The sequence below is a fragment of the Psammomys obesus genome, unplaced genomic scaffold (genome assembly GCF_907164565.1).
Source record: "Psammomys obesus unplaced genomic scaffold, mPsaObe1.curated_primary_1811, whole genome shotgun sequence".
Lineage (NCBI taxonomy): Eukaryota > Metazoa > Chordata > Mammalia > Rodentia > Muridae > Psammomys > Psammomys obesus.
In genome coordinates this window covers 6700116-6712922 of record NW_026585691.1, presented here as the reverse complement: position 1 = coordinate 6712922, position 12807 = coordinate 6700116, and the positions used below count along the sequence as shown (strand labels likewise).

At 43.1% G+C, this 12807-nt stretch overlaps 1 pseudogene; it reads left to right on the top strand.

Annotated features, from left to right (window-relative positions):
* Positions 1–4264: 4264 nt before the first annotated feature.
* On the top strand, positions 4265–4805 carry LOC129668720 (60S ribosomal protein L17-like; annotated as a pseudogene).
* Positions 4806–12807: the final 8002 nt, after the last annotated feature.

Here is a 12807-nt window from a genome sequence, read left to right as displayed (position 1 = left end):
GTGTCTATATAAAAACTAAAAATAATAATAAGACAAAACATGTATTTATGTTTCTGCACTTGGTTTATTTTTAATATGAAAATCTCCAGATATATCCATTTTCCGTAGTTTCATCCTTCTATGTGGCTAAGAACTCCTCTGCTGTTGAACACCTAAGCTGGCTACTTCTCTTTGTTCTGATGGTCTTTCCTTATCATTGATGGCCTTAGAAGTTTTGAGGAGTCCATGTCAGAGACAGCCCCTGTTCCCATTACTAGGGAACCCGCATGGAGACTGAGCTGCCTATGGGCTGCATCTGGGCAGGGGGTCTGGTCCTCTCCATGCATGGTTCTTGGTTGGTGCATCAGTGTTTGCAGGCCCCTCTGGGTCCAGATCTGTTGGCTCTGTTGGTCTTCTTGTGGAGCTCCTGTCTCCTTCTGTGTCCCCCTTCTTCCATAAGTCTCCCTGCTCTCTGCCCAGTTTGGCTGTGAGTCTCAGGATGTGCTTCAATCCCCTGCTGAGTAGAGTCTTTCAGAGAATATCTATGATAGGCTCCTGTCCTGCTGTCCTGTCCTGTCCTGCTGTCCTGTCCTGTCCTCCTGTCCTCCTGACCTGTCCTCTTTTCAACCACCTCCAATGTCTATTCTATTTGTCCTTCTGAACAAGAATTAAGCATCCTCCCTAGGGTCCTCCTTGTTACTTAGAGAAGAGATTTCAGTGTGAGTTGCCTTTTAAACAGACCATGACATTCATTTTCTTTCATAAGCCAAGCCTCACCTCAGTGCTGGTGATGACCCCTGTCTCCGCGTAGGAAAGGTGTGAGGAGTGAAGTTTAAAAAAGAGGAATGAGTTTCCAAACACTCACGCCTCTCTCCCTAAAAGAAATTTCTATTTTATTTTTAACTTGTGCATGGGTGGGAATGGGAACAGGCAAGCCATTCATGATGGGCGAACCACAGAGGTGGCTCACCACCAGCCTGAAATCCCATGCTCAGAGGCCAGTCATCACTGAAAGACTCTCGAATACCTTCCTTCTTTCAGCCTGCCCTCCTGCCCCTCTCTTTTTCCTTCTTATTAAAATTCTTTCAATTTAGAATTTTTGAGACATGGTCTTGTTATGCAATCTAAGCTGGCCTTCAACTTGTGGTCCAGGATGGTCTTGAACTCCCAACCCTCTGTTTCTGCCACAGGGAAAGCTGGGATGATGGGCACACACCGCCACATATTGCTCTGATAAAGCCCCTAAGGCATGTTTTTTTAGTTCCTTCCCTTCCCGCACTGCCCCCTCCCCGCCCATAATGCTATCCAACTGCCACCCACGTTCTTTTTCCTGCAAGGACTGAAATGAGCCTCCCATGCAGTTGTAAGACTTCCTCCTCTCTCCTTTCAAAACAGAGACCAACAACATTCTCAAGGTTGGTATGGCTGAACTAAGAGAGAGACAGGCAAAATGCAGAGAACAACCACCTGTGGGGTGAAGTGACACAACCCTGACACCCAAGGGAACATCACAGAAGAGGGGCTGGCACAAGCAGGCTTCCAATTTTCTTGTTTCTCGCTCTTGTTTCCAAACTAGTGGTGGCCAGTGGAAGAGTAGGAGGAGCAGACAAAGGACGCTCTAAAGAAACTTTAAGACGTTCATTCATTCAACAAACATTTACTGGGCTCCTATTAAGCAATGGGCCTCCGGGCCCACAGGAGATGTGCTGGGGGACACATGATTTCCACTTTCGTGTAACCTGCCTGAGAATGGGAGACCAGCATCACACAAAAGATGATTGCTTAGGTCAACCCAGCAGACTGGTGACTGCTTGGAAGAAGACGTAGAAACCCCAAAGGGATACTGTAGAAGAAATTGTGTGGGGTTTGAAGCTGAATCATTAATAAGAGAAAGATGGGCCCAGGGATGAGGCAACAGGGATAGCACAGGAAAGTGAGGTGGGAAGGAACGGAGCCAAGGGGTGGCTCTTCTGTGTCAGAACATCAAGGGCTGAGAGGCAGGACCTTAGTTGAGAAGTGGACCAGCAAGCCACCGAGGACCTCATGGGCTGCTCTAGAGATCTTGTTCTTAGACAGATTCAAAGTCATCCAAACACTGTGGCTAGTGAAGTTCGGGATCTAACTGAGTTTTCGGCACAGGTGTGGCAAGGCCAGTGACAGCATAGTTTCATGTGTGTTTGTTCGGACCACCTGCTGCCACACAAGTAAGCGTTAGAGGGAGGTCAAGGAGGCATGAGCTCACTGGCAGGTGCCTCGCCCCAGGAAAGGAGCTGATGGTGGGCAGAAGGGAAAAGCCTATGGTGACACAGGAGTTGGCCTGCCCATTCTCTATGTGTCCTGGAGGGTGGGCTTCCCTGCACACTGCCAGTGAGTATGGAGAGAAGTTTCATACATGAAGACCCCCTAGGAGACAGCGATTTGAGGTACTTAGGCCAAAAGACCTATTTAAGTCCCAGCAACTCTGCGATGCTGTCACCAGTTATGGTTCCCTTGTGCTGGCGGAGAACAACAACAAATGAGAAACCTATCTTCCACAAGCACGCTGTCTCCCATCCTACGTCATCATGGCCAAACACAGCCCTCCTCCCAGCTTAGCTTCCTCACACTCTCTTCCGTTCAAAGTATCTGTTTCAGAGAGTGAGCATGAGTCTCGACATTTAATGATGCTGCTTGACACTGAATAGAATGCTACAGGAAATTATTTTAATTAGTTATTTATTATTTAAATAATTTAACATTTATTTAAACCATGATACACACTCATTGCAGAAATTTTGTGAAGCACAGGAGAGCTCAAAAAAAAAACCAGAACAATGCATAATTTCCACTGTGGTGAGATGATGTTAAATTTTGGTTTGTTGTCCTTCTACTCTTTTGATAACTGTCATCTTTCAATATTTTTATTTAAAAAAAAAGTGTGTGTCTATAAGCACTTGTATAAATCTTTTTGGTCCACTTTTGAACAATGAGCAAATGGATTTTAATTGATTTATAAAGCTGAATGTAGTGGCATACTTCTTTCATCCCAGCACTTGGGAGGCAGAGATAGGCAGATCTCTGAGTTCAAGGTGAGTTACAGGACAGCCAGGGATACACAGAGAGACTGTGTCTCCAAAAAAAATAATAATTTGTACATAATAGATAATAGTTGATAGATTGGTAGATGATAGATAGAAGATATAAAAATTGATAACTTGTAGATTTGATGACAATAAACAGGTAACTCGATAGACAATGATATATAAATAGGTAAACAGATAAAAATAAATAATAGATTTATACATGATAGAGAGGAAAATGATGTATTGATAGATGGATAATAAATAGATGATAGAGTAACAAATGATAGATATAGCTTAATAAATGATAAAGTAAATGATAAGTGGGTATATAGACAACAGTTAAATGATAGATAAGTAGCTAAATAAATAGATAAATAGGTAGGTAGGTAGATAGACATATATATATATATATATATATAGAGAGAGAGAGAGAGAGAGAGAGAGAGAGAGGGAGAGAGAGAGAGAGAGACTGATTGCTTTTTCCATGAGTCTTCAGCATTTAAATCCTAGGCTGCATTTTTGACAGCCTAGGATTTTTTTTTTTCTTTCTAACCATTTCTATCAATAAATAATGTTCTTGCTTGCTCAATCAGAAGCAATTGTTTGGTCAAGTGATGGATGATGTCTCAGTGGTCCTGGAATTCTGTCCTTCCATCTTCTGCCTTGAGAATATTCCAGGTGATGGAAGACTGGCCACAGGTCCAAAGCCAGCATTCCCCACGGCCACATCACACGCTGCTGACCACACAGCACATTGCATTTTAAATTGTTTATATATCAACACATGATTGCTAGCAGAAAATACATGTCTCTCAGCTTTCTTGTTTTTAGTAGCAATCAAAAAAGAGAAAGAAATAAAAAAACAATAAGAAAAAGAAAGAAGAAAGAAAAAGAAAAGGAAAGAAAGAAAGAGAAAGAAAGAAAGAAAGAAAGAAAGAAAGAAAGAAAGAAAGAAAATTGCTCCCAGTTAGAACAAGAGAAGTTCTGCTCACCTTTAATTGCAATCTAACCTGATTCCAGTTACCAAAGGAAAGGCATAATCAGAGCTATGTCCACTAGGATCAGCTGGAGTGAGAACCTCTCCTAGTCATGCCTAGGCCAGGTGCCACTCAGACCTTGTGCAATAAAAACCATGGCAAAGAAATTCCATTATTTGAGATACCCATACTTCTACCATTTATTAAGGCTGAAAGCAAGCGTCTCCTGTAAGCGGACTGAGGTGACCTGTGAATGTCCTTCACTACTCTCTTGACCCAGAAAACCCTACAAAAATTATGCAAATCAAGAAGTTCAAATATCCGTGTTCACTTTAAGAACACCCTCAAAACTGGCTAGGCCATCAAGGGTGTGCATGTCACTAAGTACTTGAAAGATGTCGCTTTAAAGGAGCAGTATGTGCCATTCCAACAGTGTAATAGTGGAGGTCATAGATGTGCCCAGGCCAAACAGTGGGGCTGGACACAGGGTCGGTGGCCAAAAAACAGGGCTGAGTCTTTGCTGCACATGATTAAAAATGTGGAGAGTAATGCCAAGGTCAAGGGATTAGGTGTAGCATATCCAGGTGAACAAGGCGCCTAAGATGCACCCACAAACAGAGCTCATGGCCATGGCTGGATGAACCCGTACATGACTCTCCCTTCCACAGGGAGAGTGATCCTCACTGAAAAGGAACACACTTCTCCAAAGCCAGAAGAGGAGGTTGCGCAGAAGAAAAAGATATCCCAGGAGAAACCGAAGAAGCAAAAACTGACAGCATGGGAATAAACTCAGCATAAAATAAATGCAGATAAAAGTAAAGGTCTTCTAGCGGTCTTAATTTATAAGCAGATTGTCTCAGGGATTACCCGTTAAAGTTAATCAACCCTGTTTGATAAACCTGGTCGGGAGGGGTGTGTTTTAACATGCCGAATGGGTTATTAAAGCAATCAAGCAGCAAAACAGGCTATTGACAACCACTTAACCAGGCCATGTAAAAATGACCATGTCTAGCTTCGTTGAATCAGCGTTTCCCGGGGAACTGTTGTGTAGATCTTATACGAGAGGTCTAAGATCTTTCCACCCAGGCTCTGTTGGCTATATGACAAACCTTTAGGGGAAAGCAATTCTTTACAGTTGATCCTAACTGAGCTATAGTATATATATTGCCAGTGGTTTCTTAGAAAGGGTAATACCCCACACACAGAACTTCAAGTCTAACTGAAAACCTGCAAGTGGACGCCCGTCAGTACTGCCTCCCAAACTACTAAACTATTTTCCATATACCTTTGCCTATTTAGAACATCTAGTAGAAAGCCATTTCGAATGCTTAAAAAAAAAAAGATGAAAGCAAATCTGCATATGAATAAGATGGACATCTTGTTTATTTTTCCTTAAAAAAATCAAACCTTTCAGCTGGAGCGGTAGCTCCGTGGTTAAGAGCGATTGCTGCTTTTCTGGAGGACGGGAGTTCAGCGCCCAGCACCCATATCACGTGGCTTACCACCAAGTGTTACTCTGGCTCTGGGAAGTTGAATGCTCCTTTCTGGCCTCTGATGGCACCGCACTCACATGTGTACAAAGCCACTCCCCCTCCATATAAATAAAAGCACATATTTTAAAATGAAACCTTAGGCGAATATTTAATACTGTGGTATGTAGCGCATCTTTGACGTTTTTCGAAGCTGATAGATATTTTGACTTATAATCATCACTGCTGGGAATGACGCTTTAATAAACGCCTAGTAGAAAATGAAAGACATACAGTTAGCATCATTTCAGAAACCAGAAATTCTCTCCTAATCCCAAGTCAAAGTTCATTTAATATTTTTAAAATGAAACTTTTCAGCAACTCAAGCAACAATTTTTACAGTCAAGCGTTCTAACGTGATGCAATCCAGAGACATACTCTTTTCTGCGTGAAGAAGAATATGATTGTGTGGGAATGTTAGAAGCTTTGTCTTACGTCATTAAGCCATGGTGTTTCTGTAAGGAGAAGAAAGCTTTGTATGTGCAAAAAGACACACAGTGTATGACACAAGGTAGTTTTGAATCTGAGCCGAGCTGTCTCAGGCAGCATCGGCCTGCCTGGAATGGTGGATGCTAGTCCGGCTGTGGGTGCTGTGTACTGAGAAGCAGGGCTGTGGTTACAATGCCCAGTGCAGCCCTCACCACTGCTGCCAGAAGTACCTCACAACCACCCCAATTGGTTCTTCAGGTTCCAAGTTTCAGTCACTAAGCATTCAGATACGCTTTACTGTTGCTGAATGACCCACAAACCCCACGTTCGGTTACTTCACCCATGGGATCACACCCTAACACACCCCGCATTCAGTTACATCACCCCTGTGGTCTTACCCTCACAGTGTAAGAGGAAGTAAAGGCCTCATAAATCTTGATTGTGGCAGAATGTATAATACAGGCTGATCATTTAAAATATGAGTGTTTAGTTTCATGCATAAACACAATAGATTAGAAAGTCTCTCTGATTAACAATACCTGCTGCTTTCTGAGGAACCCCTCATAGGGACACCTCTGACAAAAGCCAAGTGTATGATGATACCTTCAGGAGCATCTGTCTAGTCCTTAGTTTCCTTTTCAGCAACACATGTGTTCACACACGCTTCTTCAAAAAAAATAAACAAACAAAAACAGAACAAATACATTTAAGAAAGTAGATGGAATGACAGAGAATGTTGGCACAGAACTTCAAGGTGTGTTCATTTTTTAAGAGTTAAATACAAATTTCAGACCCAAAGCCTGTTGGAGTGATTTACTTTTTTTTATTATTTTTTGTGCACTATGTATTCAAATGCTGGTTTCTCTACCTAGAGATCTGGTTGGAGTCTGGACTTTGGCGTTGTCATTATTAGGAAGCATCTCCTGTCTTGGTATGCTGTAAATTGTTCTCTATCGCCTTCTGATTGGTCAAATAAAGAGCTGAATGGCCAATAGGTGGGCTGATGAGTTAAGGTAGAACTTCTGATCCCAGTGAAAGGGTCCTAAGTGGGGACAAAAGGAGAGAGTCGCCATTGGGACATGGAGGAAGAGGTGCCAGGGTAGGACTGAGCTGACAGGTAGCAGGCCACTGGCTGCAAAGTAAGCCAAACGAGTATTATCAAGTTAGAGTAGCTGAGTATCTGCCTGGCTATAGTGCCTAAAGCTTTTAATAAATATAAAGGTATCTTGTCATTATTCAGAGCAAGCGTGGGTATAGAAAAACCATACTTTTATAAAAGCCTCAAGAATTAAAATGGAGATTTTAATGAATTTGTCATCATAATACACATAGCTAAAGAGAAGCCTAGAGAAGTGGGAAAACCAACCACAAAAATAATATATCACAATATAAGTTAAAGCCAAATTAGAAGAACTAAAAACATTATATATCTGCAATAATTTTACAGATGAAATTATAAAACTATTAAAAGACAGAGAAAGATGAAAAATTTGAAGATAGTAAAGATAGTAAATGGATATGGAGGAAAATTCAATATCACAAATATTTCGCTTCTTGCAAATTTCTTTAACTTCAAAGTCTTAACAACTACGTGTCTATCTGTATGTGTGCATGTTTGTGTGTATATGTGTGTCTAGATGTGTGCTTGTGTGTTTGTATGTGCAAGTGTGTATGATAATGTATGTTTGAATGTGCGCCTGTGTGTCTATCTGTGGTGTATATGCATGTATCCGTGTGTGATCTGAGAGGCTGGGCTGACTCTACAACTCACATGGATGTGTGAACAATGAATCAGCTGAAGCAATCTCAAAGACTGAAGTCTAGGTAATTCACCTTACCAGTTTTGAAAATTTGTTAGAAACTGAGGCTTGAAGGACTTCTGAAGTTCTATAATAAATAAAATTGTGATGAGCTTCAGGAGAAACAAAACACAGATATGTAGACAAGAACCCGGAGGTGAAACCAAATTCTGGGAAAAGACAGCCTAAACACTAAGTGTCTTGACTACCCAGCCAGCCACGTGGAAATCAAAATATTTGTTAACGTCACAAGTTGTATGACCACAAAATTAAGTTCGTTAAAAACCAAATACAACAAACAAGCTCCCAAACTGGGCATAGTGGCACATGCCTTTAATCCCAGCATTTGGGAGGCAGAGGCAAATGGATCTCTGTGAGTCTGAGGCCAGCCTGGTCTACAGAGTGAGTTCCAGGACAGCCAGAGCTACATACTGAGGCCCTGTCCCAGAAAAAAAAAATAGAAGGAAGGAAGGAAGAAAGGAAGGAAGGAAGGAAGGAAGGAAGGAAGGAAGGAAGGAAGGAAGGAAGGAAGGAAGGAAGGAAGGCAACATGCATGAGAAAAGATATTTTAGAATCTAGAAGCATAGAAGGAATTGTTTTTAAAATGTGGGAAAATTGATTAATTGACAAAGGATGATAAATTTGAGTGTAAGAAAACCTGTCTAGTAGAAATATCATCATCAAATCTGAAGGGCCAAACTAAGGTGAAAGTGCAGAGCTGGGGATGTAGCTCAGTGGTGGAGCACTGCCCCAGCCTGTGTGAGGCAGGTAGCACTTGAAACTAAAGACATGAAGAAAGATGAGTGTGAAAACTGGCATGGGTGAGCAGCAAGCTACGTCTGAGCTATGTCCTCTTTAGTGGAGTCCTTTGTATGAGAGGCTTTTGCTGATCACCAGTACACATCGTATGTACACATCCCCGAGTTTGAATCCCAGCATTGTGCAAAGCGGGGGGGGGGGGGGCACAAAAAATGGCGGGAGTTGGAATAACAACTGCCTCATTCTGTAAAGCCTGGACTCAGATCCATCTTCATGAAAGAGATGCAACGAGGCCGAGATTACACGTGGGAGAGCTTTGCACGTGGGAGAAAGAGTAAGATATGCAGCGTGGTTCACACCCTGGTAGCCTGCGTCTGAGTGCCAGGACTGAGACTGGCAACACTGTTCCCTAGCATTTACTGATGCTCGGTATGCACTGGGTAACTTCCCGGAAAGAGTCAATCAAGGTATTATTACCGCTTTGCATAGATGATCAAATATATGACTTCTTGAGGCGGGACCTGGCTATTCAGCACTGGCTGATCTGGACCTTGCTATGCACACCAGGCTAGCCTTGAACTCACAGATCTGCCTTGAACATACTTAGGTCTGTTGCCTTTCTCAGCTCACTGAGACACTACCAGTCCAGGCACACAATGTTGCGCTGACAGTTGCGCTGACCGCTACCAACATTTATTAAATGAACTTTCCTTTTTTTTTTTTTTTCCAGAAATCATTGAATCATATACACCCAGTTTTTGTCATGACAAATCTTTTTGATTTGGGGGGAACAATGTGAACCACTGCATAGAGGCTTATAACTTCTCACTTAAATTTTAATTCAGATTGCATGCCGTATCTTTTACAGTTAGGACTCAGAGGATACAAATTACTGTTCTAGTTGACCCAGAAGATCTACTTTTGTGTTCATCTGGGCATCCTTTCATTTGCTTAGAGCGTTACACAATGCCCCCACCTTAAAGATTCACTTATTTTTATTTTTTTGTGTGTGAGTCTTTTGCCTACCTGTACATGTGTGCACTGTGTGTGTGGTTACCACATGAGCCAAAAGAGGGCACCGGATTCCCAGGAACTGGAGTTGCAGACGGCTGTGAGCTGCCTCCTGGATACTGGGAGCTGATCTTGGAGCGGCCATGCTCACTACCCATCTCTCAAACCCCTCAAGGGCCACAATCTTAATCAGAAAACTCTAGCATTGAAATCAAGGGGTCCTTTCAGTTTCATAATTTGACAACTGTGTTTGCCTAAAGGCGGGGCTAGGAGTCATAAACTGGTAATTTATAGGAGGACATCCCCTACGCCTGCTCCTCATCCTCACAGGGCTCACACATCCACCAGAAACAGCCTGAGAGTCCTACAGCAAAACCTGCTCAGGGGTTACTGACATGGAACCTAGGTTAAGTGTGCTCTCCTGATTTAATTAATTAATTAATTGAGACAGAGTCTCACATAGTCCATGCTGGCATCACCTTACTCTATAATGGAGGATGGCCTTGTATTTCCTATCCTTCTCCCTCCACCCCTTGAGTGCTGGGATTACAGGCCTGGAATACCATCCCTGGTTTTAATGCAGCTCTGGGAACGGAACCAGGACCTCATGCATCCTAGCCAAGTACTCTACAAATTGTGTCACATCCCCAGGCCCTCTATGGGGCCCATGTAGATAAACTTGTTAGAAGAAGGAAGAAGAAAAAGAAGGAGGAGGTGGAGGAGGAAGAAGGAAGAAGAACGACAACAATATCAGCAAAACAAAACCTCTGATTCATGGTAGACTATGTTGTTTCTCTCCCACAGAATCTGAAGGAGTTACGACTCACCATCTCCATATGGCAAGCGAGATGGTAGCCAGGACTTTTGGTGAAGCAGAAAGAAAGTCAGATGGAAATTTCCTGCTGGACCGAATGGGGAGTACTCAATGCCCCCGCCACAGGCCCCTGATGATGGAACTTTAGTTGCTGAACATGAAGATAATTTCAGCACCCTACAATTATGTGCCTAATTAAAATTAAGAAATTAGAACACAGTTAAAAGGAATAATATTTTGCTCACAGCTAATTTCATTAAAGTATTAATGAATGGGGCTCTTTTTATGGCCAGAGGGCAACCACTTTCTGCAGAGAACTTCCAGGCGAGCTCATTTATTCATGCATGTGAAACAGTCCAATGAGAAATGAGGGAGCCGGCAACTGCTGGTCCTAATTAAAATATTTAAAACATCATGTCTATTTTCTTCCATCTAGCCAAATACGTAAGCGGGAGCCAGCATGGTGCCAATTAACATGGAAAAAGCAAACACAAACACCCATGGTTTCTGATTAAAAGGCACATCATTGCACCATGCAATATATTGTTCGGCACATATATGTAAATGTTTAATTAACCTGCCTCTAAATCTCGGCCACATTGGAAAATCGATACTTTAATCCCCAAACAAGTGGCTGTCTGTGTAGGGGGACGCTTACTTATTTATCACAGTCTTTTATTCAAACCTAATTTGAAGCTTCGTGTTGGAGCATCTCTTAAGGGGAAGGGTGGGAGGAGAGCCGGCTTGGCAGACTCTTCTTCAGAAGGCAGTGAGATTGTTAGTCGCCAAAGACTTGTGAGAGGAACGACGTTAGCCTCAGGTGATATGAAATTTTTCATTAATAATGCAGGGGGAAGTCTGGACCCAAAACCATTTGTCAGCCTGGACATTGTCAACAGTAACTGCACACACACTCACACATACACACACACACACACACACACACACACACACACACACACACACACGGCTGTTCCCTTTGTTAACCTGAGACCTATCTGTCAAGCCAACTCCAGAGACATCCTTGCTGTGGGATCACGATGGAGGGAAATGCTGGAAACGCTGAGAAGTCAGAGCTTTGAAAGCGTCACGGTATTCATTTCAAATCCACTCCGTACGTGAAAAAGCCACGAGGCCACAGGAGTTAGCATCCTCTCCCTGCTTCTGTCCCCAAGTGTTTGACAGCAGTCACTTTTAACTTCATAGTCCCGTGAAGCAAGGTGGTAAGGTAACACGGGATGACCCAGGACTTGGACCCATTTCCTTTAGCTCGAGAATCATTGCAACTAACCTTCTTGATTCAAACAGAGGTTAACTCACCACTTACACAGAACAACAGCAACAAATTTGTTTTAAAGACAGGTCTCAAGTACCCCAAGTCAAATGCACTATGTGGCTGAGAATGACCTTGAACTTTTGATTCTCCTGCCTCCATGTCCACTAGACCTTGTTAATGCAGTGACAGGGATTGAACCTGGGGCTTCATGCACACGAGGCCAGCCCTCTTCTCACAGAGCACATTCCTGTCTGAACATAATCAATTTTTAAGAAAGCTACTTGCTGACCCATTTAACTCTTAGAATGGCAAAGTAGTTGGGATAAGAATATGTAATGCCACATTTCCTCTTTATAGGTTTTCTTCCTGAACTACTTTTTTTTTTCTCCCCAGGACAGGGTTTCTCTGTGTAACCCTGGCTATCCTGGAACCCACTCTGCAGACCAGGCTGTCCTGGAACACAGAGATCTTCCTGACTCTGCCTCCTGAGTGCTGGGATTAAAGGTGTGACACTATCGCCCCCTGTAGGCTTTGTTCTTATCCGTAGCAATGTTCCGATGCAGACTGCTAACAAAGCTGGAGCACGGTGTGTGACCTTGACCCTCCACCCAGTGCTCTTTCCTCAGCATCATGGTCCCTGATAGTCAGCTTTGATGACAGCACAGGAAAAGTTACGAGTCCAAATGGGTGAGAGTGTTCCTGCAGCTGTCAGCAACAACTCAAGGTGCAAAGGCCAGGAGCTAGGCTATGGCGCCACCAAGCAGAACTGATCAGAAAGTGAGACCTTGTCTTCCTGTGACCACAGGCTTTCAGTTCCCTTCCCCAGTCCTCCTTACCTGGAAAAGGTGTCACTGTCTCATGGAACTGTTCCCAAACCAGGGAGAGCCAACGAATGAGTCAGTATAGAAGTACTTGGATCATACTGTACTCATTCTGTGTGTGTGTGTGTGTGTGTGTGTGTGTGTGTGTGTGTGTGCTTGTGTGTGTGTGTGTGCGTGTATGTGTGTGTGTTTGTCTGGGTATCATTTCTTAAGAGCCATCCACCTTGTTCTTTGAGACATGGCTTCTCCATTGGCTGGGGCTCACTGGTTAGACTAGACTGGTTGGCCAATAAGCCCCCGGGATCTGCCTGTCTCCACCTCTCCAGTGTTAAAATTACAAGAATGTGCCAC